Source organism: Octopus sinensis, linkage group LG9, assembly GCF_006345805.1.
Source record: "Octopus sinensis linkage group LG9, ASM634580v1, whole genome shotgun sequence".
NCBI lineage: Eukaryota > Metazoa > Mollusca > Cephalopoda > Octopoda > Octopodidae > Octopus > Octopus sinensis.
In genome coordinates this window covers 66294521-66312454 of record NC_043005.1, presented here as the reverse complement: position 1 = coordinate 66312454, position 17934 = coordinate 66294521, and the positions used below count along the sequence as shown (strand labels likewise).

The 17934-nt window shown below is 35.7% G+C and overlaps 1 long non-coding RNA gene across 1 annotated transcript in view; it reads left to right on the top strand.

Moving 5' to 3' along the window:
• Positions 1-17934, top strand: part of LOC115215543 — a 118205-nt gene that overhangs the window by 59746 nt on the left and 40525 nt on the right. Inside the window, exon 2 of the long non-coding RNA XR_003882003.2 lies at positions 4779-4805. This is a non-coding gene — a long non-coding RNA (uncharacterized LOC115215543). The remainder of the gene's footprint in view (positions 1-4778; positions 4806-17934) is intronic.

Genomic DNA, 17934 nt, shown 5'->3' with positions numbered 1-17934 from the left:
ATGGTCCTTTTCCATACCGAAATACTACTAGGTGAAATTTGTTGATGTTATTAAATTAATTATATTCCACCCTATATCTGTATATATATATATATATATATATATATATATATTATATATAGAGGGCATTATTATACATACATGCCACACGCTAAGAGGGACATTAGTCATTTCTACCAAAAATTTTACTAATCCTACCCAAATGCAATTCTTTCAAAGCAAGACATTTAAAAAATGAATTTAGTCTTGTATCACCTGTGATTTCGTACTTACGTACTCATCAGCAAGACTGGTTCTGAACGCATCATAAATAAACGACCTGTCTCGTCGAAGCCAAACAGCTAACTGTTGAACCCCAACGAAGCACATGGGGAAGTTTACATATAATACATCCGGTAAATGGCAGGCTTCTTCGAATTGCATTTCGGGTAGGAAAAGTTATATATATATATATATATAACTGGGAATGGGTGTCTGTCTGTCTGTCTGTGTGTTTCCCTAAAACTTGAGAACTACACAATCAATTTCATTCAAATTTTACACATGCCTTACTTAGGGTCCGGGGAGTGTTATCGGCAAAAAAATCTTTTAACTTTTTGCCTAGGGCGAGCCCACAGCAATATTATATCATCTCCACTACGATTCCCTAAAACTTGAGAACTACACAACCAATTTCATTCAAATTTTACACATGCCTTACTTAGGGTCCATGTAGTTTCATGGGCAAAAACAATGTTCAACTTCTTGCCTAGAGTGAGTCCATAGCAATATCATATCTTCTCCACGATTTCAGTATTACGTGTTAAAAGTGAAACAAAAACATTTCTCTATTTTGTCAGATACTTTCACTTTAACAATAAAAATAATAACAATTGAATTATATGTTGTAAGTAATAATTAAAATCAAACTAAAGTATAATGTAATCGTAACATAACAAAAGTAAAAATAGCAATTAGTATAAAATGCCTTAAACTTGAATAAGTGGTTTCACATGAATGGGGATAAATTAAAGATAAAATTAGCGTGCAGAAATGGAATAGTCCAGATGGATAAAAAAAAATTCAATCAAAGAAAAGAATATTGCCTATAAAGTATACAATGTAGAGAAAAAAGATTTGAACACCTGGAGGAAAGCACCATCGAAAACTGTCTTGGTGCGACTATGAAAGATATCTAACCAGAGGCGGTAAATTCGCCACATTAGAAGCAAGGTTCGAGTCAACGGAGCGTGCAAGGGAGTACTCGACTCGAACTTGCAAAGTGGAAATATTTTATTTTTGCCTGTATATCTGGATCGTAGGACGTACCGGATAAAAATTAAAATGCCCCCCACCCCACCCACCCAGCAGTAGAGGTAGGCTGGATTGTAGTCACACTTCTATACAAGAGGGAGGACAAGATACAATTGATCTAAATTGCAAGAGACGGGCTAACAATTCCAGTCTGTTATATATTTTCAGTATTGTTATCACTAGCTATATCAAGATATAAGTTTGTGTTTTGTATTTTGTTTAGATGTATATATATATAGATGTACATGTAATATGTACACATATATATACACATATATACATGCACTAGCACTATGACCCGGCAACGACGGGTCATAATGCTAGTATTACATATATATCATATATATATATATATATATATATATATATATATATATATATATGTACCATTGTATCTGTTTCCCCACTGCCACCGGCTGGTTTGTTTAACGTCTCGTCACTTAGCGGTTCGGCCAAAAAATATAAATTTAGTTTTAAAAAAGTAAGTACTAGGGTCGATTCATTGGAGTGCCGTGTCCCAGAATGGGTACAGTATATTGACTGGAACAGGTAAAAAGATAAAAAATAAGAATATGTATAATATATATGAATATGTGTATATGTATGTACATATACAATATATATATATATCATATAATGGACTCTCCAGTCATTAGACGACGTATGAGGATTCGATAGTTTCTTACCGAACAACCTCACAGATAATTTGATTATAGTGATCAAATGTTTTTGTAGACATAAGCTCACTCACTCCCTCCATCAAATCGACATTACCTGTATAGGTGTGCAACTGGGTGCTACACGTAAGGTTTTGAAATGATTACAGAACAACGTGAAATGAAGTGCTTTTCTCAAGAACACAACGCAACGCCCGGTCTCGGAATCGAACCCCCGATCTCGCAATCATGAGTGCAACACCTTAAACATTAAACCATGCGCCTTCACTATATATATATTATATATATATATATATATACACACACTCACAAACACACTCTCACATACACACACACACACACACACACACACACACACACACACAACACACACACACACACACACACACACACACACACACACGCACATATATTTTATAAACATTATTTTCCCATATCACAATGCAGTTTGATAGCAATCTGGAACAGTTTGCTTTAGGCACCTTCTATTAAATAATGAAAATATGATAGTCTTTTTCTAGCTTAGTAGCTTACCTTCCATTCTTAACTCCCACGTTACTATATTGAGTGATATTTGTTTTGTTTTCGTTTATTTGTTGTTGTTGTTTTGTTTTTTTAACATATTCACCGCGAATGTAACAATTGATGATCTAGCCCTTTGGATAATACTACATATATCTATCATTAGATCTAATGTACAGGTGAGATAATGATGATTTTCTCTTAATTCTTGCTCACTCTCACTCTCACTCTCTCTTACTCTCAATGTATTCCTTCCTTTCTTTCTCCCAGTCTAACTTTTATTTTGAAAACTTAGCAGATATGCGAGTTGAAATCATAATTGCCAGTATTTTTATAAAGACATTTTTAACATGAGGACATACAGAAATTACACACAGGGATATACATATGAATATATGTGTACGCTTTTATGTGTGTGTACTTTATGTGTTAACCTTTTTGTCTTAACACAAGGTTAACCTAATATATATACACGAATGTTGAGGTGGTTTGGCCACATGGAGAGGGTGGTAAAGAGGGTGATGAAGGCAGAAGTGGTAGATAGCAGAACCATAGGCAGATCTCGGTTTGTGTGGAGGGATGGAGTGAGGAAAGTTTTAGTGGTTAAAGGTGTTGGAGTGAGAGAGGCAAGAGAGTTTATAATCGATAGGAAAGCTTGGAGAGTGTTTGTAGACGGATGATTGAATTTCATGTTGCTCAAAGGGGTACGGAACAACATGATGCGGCGGGGGTAAACCAGCCTATGCTGATGGGCCTCGCTGCTGATATTGGGGTTTGTGTTCTATGCCTCAATCCGAACAGAGGACGGGGAGCGCCTCTTTGAGCTGGGAAATGAATGGAATGCCAGGTGTCTTGTTGTGGCTATCCACTCCTAAAACAGAAATGGGGAAAATACTTGGGTATGTAAAAAAGAAACCGCAGGAGTGACTGTGTGGTAAGTAGCTTGCTAACCAACCACATGGTTCCGGGTTCAGTCCCACTGCGTGGCATCTTGGGCAAGTGTCTTCTGCTATAGCCCCGGGCCGACCAATGCCTTGTGAGTGGATTTGGTAGACGGAAACTGAAAGAAGCCTGTCGTATATATGTATATATATATATAAGTGTGTGTGTATATGCTTGTGTGTCTGTGTTTGCCCCCCTAGCATTGCTTGACAACCGATGCTGGTGTGTTTACGTCCCCGTCACTTAGCGGTTCGGCAAAAAAAGACCGATAGAATAAGTACTAGGCTTACAAAGAATAAGTCCCGGGGTTGATTTGCTCGACTAAAGGCGGTGCTCCAGCATGGCCGCAGTCAAATGACTGAAACAAGTAAAAGAGTAAAAAGAGTAAAGAGTATGTGTATGTTTCAATACTTTATTAGTATATATCTAAGGAACGTTATAATTCAAAATGTAATTCATAGTCAATAGTGCTGAGAGAAAGTGAAAAATCTGCTCAGCGAATAAGAGCTTAACAAACTACACAGAAGATTTGTTTAAGTGATCAAATATTTGTACTGTACGTTAAATCGATGCTGCTTGTACAGGTGCACAGTGTACCACACATCGGGTGTCGAAGTGATCGTAGAGCAACGTAAGTTGAATTTTTTTGCACCAGAATGTAATGCATCACCTGTGTGTGAACCAAGACCACAACCTGTTGACAGTGCTTTCAAACACCTTAAACACTAGGCCACATGCCTCTCTCTCTCTCACTTTCACATACACACACAATTATATATATATATATATATATATATATATATATATATATATATATATATTGATTCAAATTCGTTGGTAAATTGAGTTTCAAGCGAGATGCTAATCGTTAGCCATTTTGATTTTGAATGACAGAAGTTGTTTATTACCGTAAGGTGGGGTGCGATTGATCGAGGAAGGTCACGTGGTGTCGTGGTTAGCTATAGACAGATAGATAGATAGATAGATAGATAGATAGATAGATAGATAGATAGATAGATAGATAGATAGATAGATAGATAGATAGATAGACTGACAGACAGACAGACACACACACTTAAATGCATGTATATGTGCATACTGTTGTCGACGTGGAAATTCCAATGAAGAAGCTTTGGATCTAGGTTAGAAATCAGCTCTTTCTCTATTGCCAAGAAATCTTAAAATAAAACTGAATAATGAAAAAACAAATACATAATGTGCATATGTATATATGTAGATCGGTGCATGCGCATGTGTTGATAAATGTTTGCGAGTATTTGTCTACATAACTGTATGTCTATTGCTATGAGTAAAAAATAATGAAAGTATTTTCTCTCGTTCCAGGCTCAATTTCCAGAGGAGCAACGACCGGTAAGTACAGAAGAACTCAGTGAAAATTTTCTTTGCTATTAAAATGTTTAATGCTGTATTATAATATGTGCAGATAGTGTGTCGATAGCCATCCGGGGACGATGTTTCCGGGTTAAATAACAGTAACATTCGTCCTAATCAGGACTGCCACATTATGTTGGAAAGAGATTAGGAAATAATAATTTATATATATAAGAGAGAGAGAGAGAGAGAGTGTGTGTGTGTGATAGATAGATAGATAGATAGACAGATATAACGTAGATGTATATATGTATGTGTGTCTATGTGTGTGTATTGTGTGTATGTATGTATGTATGTATGTATATATGTATGTATGTATGTATGCATGTATGTATGTATTTATATATATATATGTATGTATATATATATATATGACCATTTAATTTTCATTTGTGTCAAAATATTTTCGTCGATTTGAAACCGCGTTCTGCTCACTGACAAAACTTGGCGCTGCATCTGAAAGAGTAACAGTTGGTTCATGATATGTATGTATGTATGTATGTATGTATGTATGTATGTATGTATGTATGTATGTATGTATGTATGCATGTATGTATGTACGTATGTATGTGAGCATTTGCGTATCTAAGCGTGCAGACGTGTCTGCATGTGTGTAAACGTGTATCTACATGTAAATGTATGTTTATGTACTGACATGTGTGTCTGTTCAAGTTGTATATATAACTTTATTTTTTATCTTTTATTATTATTATTTTTATTATTTTGTTATTTTTACTAATCTTCTCTCTCCTTTGTCTTTCATTTTTTTTCTTTCTCTCTTCTTTTTTTTCCCTTCCTTTTTTTCCCCTTATTTTATTCCTCTCTTCTGTTTTCAATTTAACCATACTAATACACTCCCTATTTCTAGGTCATTTCAAATACAAACCTTTGACTCAGCAATACTGTATATAAATGTCCTACTGGGAACGACCAAGTTTTAAAATCTGCTGGATCTCACTCATAAGGGAATCTTACATTGCTTATAAACACTTTATATTTGGAAGGACTCATATTAAACTCTGTTGGACTTTTGGATTTTACTCAAAGGATATTGGAATATTGCATATATACCATTATGCCTATAAAACGGATTTACAACTTCAACACCCATACATATCTTACATCTATTTTCTCTCCTCCACCTCACTCTCAATTTTTTATCGCATCAAAACTAACTAGGACTTAAGTTTCCTCTCACACCGTCTCCGATGAAGGGATATTATTAATTAATATCCTAGAAACAGCTGTAAGACCCTCTATATATAAATGCGCTAATATCTATACAGCCTTGGTTTTTTATCTTATTACGCATAAAATTCTTATATACTCATGGTGACATGGAACCAACGTTGAACCCTTTATTCGCAATATTACCGAATCTGGAACTTAACTATGGTCTGGCTATAGCACTTATTCAGCATTACCTGACACCTTTGGGTCTCAATGACACTATTATCTCTTATATATAAATGGAGAGAGAGAGAGAGAGAGGGGTTATGAGAGGTAATGGTGTCAAGAAGACCCAAAGGTGTCAGGTAATGCTGAGTAAGTGCTATGGACAGACTATAGTTAAGCTCAGATTCGGTGATTATGCAAATGAGGAGTCCAACGTAGATCACATATCAGCATGTGTATATAAAAAAAATTCACAGAATGAGATAAAAGTCCAAGGATGTGAAAGATTTCAGAACATTTATAAATAGAAGGTCTTACAGCTGTTTCCGGGATATTTTATATATCCCTTCATCGGTGACGGTGTGAGAAAATGGACAAGCAATAGTTATTCTAGATACGATATGAAAAAGAGAGTGAAGTGGGAGGAATGAAAATAGACGTGAGATATGCAGGGATATTGTATCTTCAGTTCCATTATTTAGGCAGAATGGTATACATATAAGCTTCTAGTCCCTTGTGAGTAAGTTCCAGTAGTATTTAAAATTGGTCGTTCCAATCATAGGGTTTGTAAACGGTGTTATTGAATCGAGGGTTTATTATTATTATTATTATTTTTTAACTTACTAGGTACTGGAATCTTATATGTATATCATTCTGCTTAAATAATGGAATTGAAGGTACAATATCCCTGCATATCTCACGTCCATTTTCATTCTTCCACTTCACTCTCTATTTCGTATCTTATCTACAATAACTATTGCTTAACTATCTTCTCACACCGTCTCCGATGAAGGGATATATTAAATATCCTGGAAACAGCTGTAAGACTTTCTATTTATAAATATTCTGAAATCTTTCACAGCCTTGGATTTTTATCTCATTCTGTTGATTTACATATATATATATACGTACATATACGTATATGCATATACACACTCATATACTCTTACACACATACATATACACACACACGCTATATACGCATGCATCAACACATATGCACATACATATAAATCTATATACACTCATACAGCTATATATAATTACATATATATATCAGTATCATGTATCTCAACACGTGTACATGAACTTCTACATGTAAATGAGAGAAAGGGGTGATTATAGACGGGTACTCCCGAGTGCAACCTGGGTGTTATCCCATTCGGATTTGCGGTTGAGGGTGGGTTTGTACTCCTGTACAGGCAGCTTCGGTGACTTGTCTCTGTATTGCATCAGTGATATGTGTAGACAGGAGATCTAACCTAAATCTCCCTAAGAAGCCATTATGGAAGTCTACAGCATGCTGACAGAAGATGGAGTTCGGTATTTTTCTCAGTGTAGTTATCCAGGTGTTCTTTGGACCTATCATTGACACTCCTAGATGTCTCACCAATGTAGGAGTCTGGTACTTAATCTGGTATATATTGTTCTACATTTTACAGTTTACATGTGGGTTTGTAGAACATACTACCAAATAATTTTGACACGGGATTCTATCAAATGGGTATGACTTACTTAACATAGATTTGATAGTCCTACCTGTATTTCCTACTACTTTGATCTTAAAACCAGCTGTGTGTAGGATTTCCTTAAATATCTTTCTTAATTCGTTCATACCAAGTATTATTTTTATTTCTTTTCTTGGTGTTTCTCTCCAGCCTATTCCAGAAATTGTTGCTGTATAGTGGGCATATACCATTTTCATCATCCCTTAGACTGCGTTCAAATCTTGTTTTCTCTCCTTTGTACACTCTGATTCTAATACACTGTATGTAACCGGAACGTTGCATACGGGATATGTAGAGCTGGATGTGTTGTTGTCGTTCTTGTGTTTGGCAAAGTGGGGATACGTTCCTCATTACTTTAAGTCTTCCACGATGATGTTGATTTTTGGTAGTACCTGACATCGCTGAGACACTACGTATTACTAGTGGATTAGCCATAGGTTTATGATAGTGCCAGTAGAGTAAACAGGGTTTAACAGTTCAGTTGATCATAGTATCTTCTATCCACAGATCAGTATCTATGACATGTAGTCTATTTCCGGGCTGTGGGGTAGTCTACAGTAACCTTTACACTGCTATGGATAGAGTCAGTTATGTGTTGTATAGTTGTTATCATCTGTTCTTCTTGTAGTAAAGTATTCAGAAGTGTATTTCTTTTCACGACAAGGTTAATGTCGTCGACGTATTGTGAGTACATAGTTAAATGAATGTAATTGGTCGCTAGGAACTGCTTAAAATGTCTGTCCCACGATACCATGAAGGAGTTGGCAACATCACCGGTGATCCCTTCAGCAATAGTATCGCCATTCATCTGTTTATATAGTTAATTATTAAACTTTAAAATATTGTTTTTAAGAATGGTTTTAAGGGTGGCACCGATAACGTGTGCGACTGTAGTTCTGATGTCGTGTGCATCTGAAGGTGGGTGGTTTGGTTTTGTTCAGCCGTGCCAGCGTTCACTCTGGTTCTTTTTGTATGCTGAAGCGATTGTTACGGGTGAGACAAGCATATACCAGGTTATTGTGTGAAAGATATTTCTCGGTATAAGTTAGGGTCAGGAAGAGGCCTAGTACAAATACGTCCACATTTTAAAATATATAACTCACACAAATCAGCTCTATGCATTTTTCAAAAGCAAATTCTACATGAATAGTATATATATAAGCGCAGGAGTGGCTGTGTGGTAGGTAGCTTGCTTACCAACCACATGGTTCCGGGTTCAGTTCCACTGCGTGGCACCTTGGGCAAGTGTCTTCTACTATAGCCTCGGGGCGACAAAAGCCTTATGAGTGGATTTGGTAGGCGGAAACTAAAAAGAAGCCCATCGTACATATGTATATGCATATATATGTGTGAGTGTGTTTTTATGTCTGTGTTTGTCCCCACGATACTGGTGTGTTTTCGTCCCTGTAACTTAGCGGTTCGGCAAAAAGAGACCGATAGAAATAAGTTCTAGGCTTACAAAGAATAAGTCCTGGGATCGATTTTCTCGACTAAAGGCGGTGCTCCAGCATGGCCGCAGTCAAATGACTGAAACAAGTAAAAGATTAAAAGTGACACACACACACACAGATATACATATATATATATATATATATATGTATATATATGCAAGATAAATGTACATATGCCTGTGTTATAATTACCACATGACTTTTTTGTCAGCATGATGATAACATTATGAACAGCCATCATTGTACCTAACTTTTCAGTTTTTATCTGTGAAGAACTAAAACGCTCATCCATTTCTGCTTGATTTAATGCGTCGAACCTAATTCTCTTTCACTTTATATTTCGCCCTTACTCACTCTCTCCTCCTCACTCTCTTTCCTACTTGTACTGACTTAATACTACGTCATTAGGAAAAATACTGTTCAATGCTTTGAGATACCAAAAGCATGATTTGAACAAGTTAATTCTTGATAGAATAAACTTCAATCGAATATGCTTAAAGGCTTAATGATAATTTGGTGATCTTGTATTTTCAAGACTTAAACAGTCCGATTGCAGATCCGGTATTGTTATATACATGTGGTCGTAAATGATCCTTAAGGATTAAAAGATTCATCATTGTAAAGGTGAGAGTGTTTTATCGTTTTGTTCACAGGTAGAGAACGTGTGGTTTCCTTGACCTAGAGAGATTGCGTGTGGTAACCGTTTTGTGACGCTAGATTGACGATGCTGGAGAACGTTTACGAGATCTCTGCTCAGTAATGGAGGGGGGTGTACAGGTGCAGGTTTGGTGGGTATCGTTTTCGTTTATTTGTTATCTGCTTCACTCCTTAGCTCGTGGCCATGCTGGAGCACCACCTTCAAGAACATTTTGCCCAATGATTCGAAACCCGGTACTTTTTTAAACCTGGTACTTATACTTTCATCGCTTTTTGACGAGCAGCGGATTTACGAGAATGTAAGCAAAGAAACAACGGTTGTTGAGCGGTGGTGAGCAATACATAGACAAACACACACACACACACACACACCACACACATACATACATATATATATACGACGGGTTTCTTTCAGTTTACCTCTATCAAATCCACTCACAAGACTTTAGTCGGCCCGAAACCATAGTAGAAAACACTTGTCCAAGCTACCACGTAGTGGGGCTGTACCCGGAACCATGTGGTTCGGAAGCAAGCTTCTTACCACACAGCCACACCTGTACCTATAGATTAACATTTTTTTCCAAGAATCTTATTGGATACACTAAATTAGTAATGACACAATGTAACTCTCCAAAACTCCGAAGCATACTAATTTATTCTGTTTCAAAAATAGTCGCATGGTTTTTGAAATACTCAAGACATATATTGCCTTTTTTCGAATTTCTAGATTATTCGAAATGTGGTTCTTTCGTCAATTTATGGCATTCTATTATATAACCAAAATGATGCTAATAAAATTAAGCGGTTTCTTTACACCTCTCTGAGCAACTTCGTCATAAGTCTTTCTCAAGAGAAAATCCACAAAAGACTGGGGAACTAAATTATTTTAAAAACATTTATTGACTTTCGTTTCTTCTTCTTCTTCTTCTTCTTCTTCTTCTTCTTCTTCTTCTTCTTCTTCTTCTTCTTCTTCTTCTTCTTTTTTTCTTCTTCTTCTTCTTCTTCTTCTTCTTTCTTTCTTTCTTTCTTTCTTTCTAATTCATTATCAGCATCATCACTTTCTTGTTCCTCCTCCTCATCTTCTGCCTCGCCTCCTTCAACATTTTCTGTAGATAGATAGATAGAGAGAGAGAGAGAGGGAGAGAGAGAGAGAAAGAGGGTTGTCTACTTGCTGAAACCTAATTATACATGCAAGCTTGGAACAAAAACAAAGCGTTTTTGGTTATATTTTATTTTATTTTCAACTATTTTCTTTTCCAATATATCCTTAAATCCATAGTCCCTCTTAAATATAAGGAAGTGCTAAAATTTCCTGGTTTTGTGTAAAAAGAAATACAAGGAGGATCAATTAATTATGATTTTATTCAACATATTCCTGTCTCAGATTCACACACTTATTGCAGCGCTCCTTCCATTTTTGTAAGCCCTATAGAAGAACTCGAAGATTAAGTCTCCAGTCAGGCCTTTCGCGATTCCCTTGAAGCCAGAAACTTTTCAGCACCCCCTCGTTCATAATGATAGGCTAAATTTACATTTGCACACCCGTTTGTGTATGTGTAAAACGCGTTTATGCTTAAGCCGATGTTGTTTATGTCTCATAAAATAGCGGCCCAACAAAGAATCGATAAATTAAGAGAGATAATGCTTCAAAATGGCTACAATCCAATGAGTAAAATGAATAAAGACTTTTGACAATTGAATGTGCACCAATATACTAAATAAAAACGCTCACATTTTATTTTAGGCGCAAAATGTCCGTTGTCTAGCGTCAAGTAAATTTAGCCACTCATTTGTGTAGTAACAATGACTTGTGGAGAACTTATGCATCAGTATTTTGCGATGTCGTTACATTTCAAGAGTTTAACATTTATAATCAATGTTAGTTAACTCATTTACCAAGAATTTGAAATAAGTTCTCTATATGTGTTTGTGTGTGTACGTGTATGTGTTTGTGCGTGCCCACTACCGCTTGATGACCAGTGTGGGTACATTTACATCCACGTAATTTAACGGTTCGGCAAGAGTGACCGATGGAAAAAGCCTAAAAATATAAGTCCTGGCATCGATTTATTCGACTAAGACTATTCACGGTGGTGCCCCAGCATGGCTGCAGTCAAATGACTGAAAGAAATAAAAAGAAAAAAATGAATAATATATATATATATATATATGTGACCGCGTGTGTACCGTTGGCGATTTTTTTTCCTCTGTCTTCCCTTCTCTGGATCTTTCCTTTTCCTATGTTTCCGACGAAGGGCTCCGCTCGAAACGTTAAGCTCTCCTTCTTTCCTGAGCATCCAATAATACCATATTCGTTCCAAGTCCTCGCGTTGTTGTGTTTTTTTGTGCTTCCTTCTTGTTTGGATTAACTTTATTTATATATATATATATATATATATATATATATATATATATATGAAGGCTAAAACAATGCGAAGCGCATTGTGACCAGCGATGTGTAGCAGCATCTAATAGCCTGGTCGGTCACGTGATCACGTAATATATTAATATATATATATATATACACGCACATATACACACGGACATACATACGCACATAATACACGCACACACACATATACACACGTACACACACACACACACTGCAAACAAAACACACATACAATACATATACATACATGCACACAACATACTTCAAGCTACCAGCACATTCCACTGACTATTCTTCTACGTACATGGGTAGGTAGAGACACAAGAGCCACTCCTACTATCATTCTTCCTATGACCTTAAAGGATACTAAGCCCAACCACACACATAGATTAACAGCCACAACCACACACACACACACAGACACGTACTATCATTACACACATAAACACACACACAGACCTGCGCGCACGCACCTATCCACACATACACACACATACCTCTTTCTCTTGCAGTCTCCTGTCTTTGAAAGTACTTTTTCTTCACCCATTCTCTTCTGGTCATTCAATATGTGACCGTGTGTGTATCGTTGGCGATTTTTCCCTCCGTCTTCTCTTCCTTGGATCTTTTCTTTTCCTATGTTTCTGATGAAGAGCTTCGCTCGAAACGCTAAATCCTCCTTCTTTCTTTCCTTTCCTGAGCGTCCAATAATACTATACTTGTTCCACGTCTTGGGCGTTGTTGTGTTTTCTCTTTGTGTTTTCATGTTTGGATTAACTATATATATATGCTTACAGTTATCAAGTATTCACCCTGAATTTTATATATATATATATATATATATATATATATATATATATATATATATATATAGATATATATATATATAGATAGATAGATAGATAGATAGATAGATAGATAGATAGATAGATAGATAGATAGATAGATAGATAGATACATTAGAGAGAGGTATTCTCCGTATAGAATACATTTCATAGTGCTCAAGAGATTTAAGCAGTTAGAGGAGTAAATATAAGGACAAGCAAGTTGGATAAGTTGATGTTCAAAAAATATTAAATACATTTAATACAAAAACGTACATATGTTTGCGTATAAGATGATCCGACTAGCAGAGAATAGTAATAATATCAGAAATTAAGGGTGTTGAATAAGAGATTTACGAGTCCACTTTACGCTTTAATCCGATATGATTGCAACAATTCGCAAACTTATGAAAACATTTTACTGTGGATCCTGAACTAAAATTTATTCTAAATCGTAAGTATTTAGGTCCCCTAATGCTTTGTTAAATATTCGATGCTGGAAAATAATAAAATATTCAGTTGTAAATAGATGCTATTACAGAAAAAAACATTATTGAAACTGAACTAATTTTATATTATATATACGTTACAAATCAAATTTATTCACTAACCACTCCTAGTACTTTGCAATGAATACCTATTTCTTTATTACCCACAAGGGGGTAAACACAGAGAGGACAAACAAGGACAGACAAACGGATTAAGTCGATTATATCGACCCCAGTGCGTAACTGGTACTTAATTAATCGACCCCGAAAGGATGAAAGGCAAAGTCGACCTCTGCGGAATTTGAACTCAGAACGTAGCAGCAAACGAAATACCGCTAAGAATTTTTGCCCGGCGTGCTAACGTTTCTGCCAGCTCGCCGCCTTTGCAATGAATACCTTTTAAATATCGAATATTTTTGAGTTTTTTCTTTTCTTTTTAACTCTTTTTATTACTCTTCAGCGATAGAGCTAGTATTTCATGTTACGTGTGCAATGGGTAAGAAAAGATCAGTGAATCTCTCAATATACAACAGAAGTAAGATACTCCACAGTATGACATGAAAGCTTTCCAAGAAAGAAATTAAATGTATTCTCGGCGATTAAAGTAACTGTAATCTTATAGCCAATTTCATTCTGGTGTAAAAATTTTAATTCATTAACATTACTATTAATTTAGTTAAAACAGTTGCTGACGGTTGCTGTGATTTTCCGTGGTCGAAGCCAGCCATTCAGTTCTGCCGACTGAATCTGTCAAATTAGCAACACTCGTAGATAGAGTCTGCCAGGATAATTCATCTAATACGATAAATTTTTGTTCAATTAAAATGTATCTTATGTGAGCTTTTGCATGTAAATGCCCATTCCACTGAAAAGAAGATAACGGGTATCTATGAAACTGCCTTTAAATGTTTCACTTCGGTTTACTACTGGGCATGATATTGCATTCCGGCTTCGGTTACTGTGATATCGATGATGCCAAATGCAAGACAAAACATTCAACTGCTCGGTGTATATAATCGCACTTTGACGCCAATTTTTGGTACAAATCTGCATATTTAAATTATAATTAATATGATAATAAGCTGAATGTTGAAGGAGTTACTCTACTGCTGCATGTGATTTGTGTGCCTGTTAGAGGTAAGGTGTGTGTAGATGATGTGTGAGGATCTGTGAGAACTCACGTCATAAAACGGTATTAGCAGCAGGTGTTTGTGAGTCTTTGTATGACTGTGTAAGCCATTACATATATATATATATATATATATATATGATTCCAACTTAATATATAGACATTATGTCTTCACGGTTTAATATATTTTTGTAACATTTCGTTGCTATTTTCTTCTCTTACTTTTTCAATCTGCTCTTTTTCTCTTCATAAAACGAGCAACGGAAATAGCAGCACACTTAAAAAGGGATTAATTCATTTTACAACTTCGAGGGAGAATTTTCATCATTCAGGTTAACGTTTATTCTATCTCTTCAGCAAAGGGAAACGTAGGTATACCTAATCTTATCAAACTATGATAGCGTAACATTTTTTTTCTTTATTTTATGAATCCACCATTAACTATCGTTTAAAATTGTTATAATACGATTTGTGTGTGGACGCAAACTATGATTTTATTTTCAAAATGTCCCATCATAAATTCGATCAACATCTATAGAAAATGCTCTCGTATACTTTGCTATTTAATTTGATAAGGAATAACTTTAATACAGAATTCATGTCTTGTATTTAAGAAATGTAATCTAAAGAAAAGTGATGGAAATGCCCCATAGGAGATGCGACGTAACATTAGGTTTGTCTAACATAACATTGGCTTATCTGTTGTGAGTTTATATTTACTAAGTTTAAGAAAATACTTCATTACATTGCTTCAGTTTATATAAATTTCCACCATAGGGAACGATAACCTGGGAATAATACTTGCGATATACTTACGCCCTATTAAGAGGAATTTATTTCTCATCTGCTAAAGAGCAGAAAACCAGGGCTTATAGTGTGCTTTCTAACACAGAAAGGTTACAATCGATTATAATGATATACATTCATTGCTATACCTTATTTCTAGATTTTGAAAGGATGGCGGATGTAGCAAACTTCGTTGAAATGATATTTATATTCAAAACATAAAATATCAATAAACAACACATGGCAGCGAGCCGGTAGAAACGTTAGCATGCCGGACGAAATACTTAACAGTATTTCGTCTGTCTTTACGTTCTGAGTTCAAATTCCGCTGAGCTCGACTTTGCCTTTAATCCTCTCCAGGGTCGATAAATTAAATACCAGTTGCGTACTGGAGTCGATCTAATCGACTGCCCCATCCCCCAAAATTTCGGGCCTTGTGCCTAGAGTAGAAAAGGATATTAAATTTGATATCCTTAACCCTATATTATTATAATATAATATTAATTTACTATTATAACTATATATTATAATTTATTGAGTGTTAAATTGTTTTTAATATTTGTCTGCACGCCGATCAAAATACTAAACGGCATTACATCTTGAGTTCAAATGCCGCCGAGGTCGTCTTTGATTTTCCTCCTTTTGGGGTCGATAAAACAAGTAGCAGTTGAGTACTGGGGTCGATGTAATAGAATTACCCCTTTCCTCGAAATTGTTAGCCTTGTGCCAAATTTGAGTGTTAAATTGTTTTAAATATTTGTTTGTATGCCGAACGAAATGCTTAGCGGCATTTCGTACGCCTTTACATTCTAGATTCAAATGTCACCGAGGTCGTCTTTGTTTTTCATCCTTTGTGGTCAGTAAAGTAAATACCAGTTAAGCACTGGGCACGATATAATCGGCTTCCCCCCATCTCCACAAAAAATTGCTGGCCTTGTGGCAAAATTTGAAACCAATATTTAACGTCGTTGCTCTGATTTCAAATTCCACTAGAGGCGACTTTGCCTTTCATGCTTTCGGGGTCGATAAAATAAGTACCAGTTGATTACTGGAGTCTATTTATTCAATTTAACCCGAAATTGCTAGTCTTGTACCAAACTTAGAAACCAATATTTAACATAAGTGTATAAACTCTAAATATAGATTTAGACTTGTGTTAGTGCGAAATTTTAAATTATTCCCCGCATGAATTTCTTTGTGAAATTTTGCTGGTGCTCTCAATATACAGAATTAATAATTTCCCAGTATGTCTTTTGCTACGGCTAATATTGCAATGAAGTAGCAAAATCGTTACTACGCCATGCAAAATGCTCAGTAGCATTTCGTTCGTCTTTACTACTGAGTTCAAATTCTGCCGAGGTCGACTTTGCCATTCATCATTTTGGGGTCTATGAAATATTTGCCAGTCGCGCACTGGGTCGGCGCAATCGACTAGCTCCTCTCCCACAAAAGTAGAAAGGAATACTTTGGAGACAATATGACAACTAATTCAAATCTCAGATTCCAGACTACTCCTAACCTTGATGATTTTTCCGGTAAAAGCTTCACAATGTCATTTGCTCAGGATAAAAATAAGATAAACACCCAAGCATAAAAAAAACACCTTAACACTCTAGAAACGCAAGCATCCATAATAAAACAGAGTAACAAAATTCATTGACATAACATCATGCATACTCCGAAAACTTCTTCAATTGTTTTCATTTGGATACATATCCCAACTGCAACAATTATCTGCACCACCACCAAATAACACACATAATGCACACACGTTCTGATACAACAGAAATATAACAAAGGGTGCAACGGTATCATATTGTGATTTGCTTTATATTCTATGCACCTCATAATCTTATAAGTTCACTAAGATGACTACAATAACGTTTCTCCAAACATTGTCTTCTGCTTTATACACCAAGCTAAACAAACTCGGACAAATCCCCAAGTCTCATGCATTAATAACTACACACTCCTATAAACGAAAACTGTTTCACAAAACTTTCTGAGTCTTGTAAGAACACTTCCATCAATTTACAGAATTGCATATCACTGAATTCAATACAACAATTAGTAACATAAATACTGGAGTACATACATGACCTCAAATCCAGAAATATGACATCTAGCGATATTACAAGACTAAAAATAAGAAATACATCTCACATATAAAACAATCAGCCTGATGAAAAAGAAAAAATGAAACATCTGAAGTAGAAATTCAGCACTAAGCGAGCAAAGCAAAGTTATGAACTAAGTTCAAGCAGAACGTTAAAAGAATGTATTTAATGAAAGTCAAACCTCAAATTTTAAATTAAGGCAGACTGGAATCATTGGAAGTAAAACATGCTAAATATACTCCTCTCAATTATATATTGTTCCTCCCTTACAGTAGTCGACCGTACTCATCATGGCACCAATTTACATCTAGCTAGACTGAGTGAGTGCAAGTTAGGTGTTTTAGACACAGACTTATAACAGCGC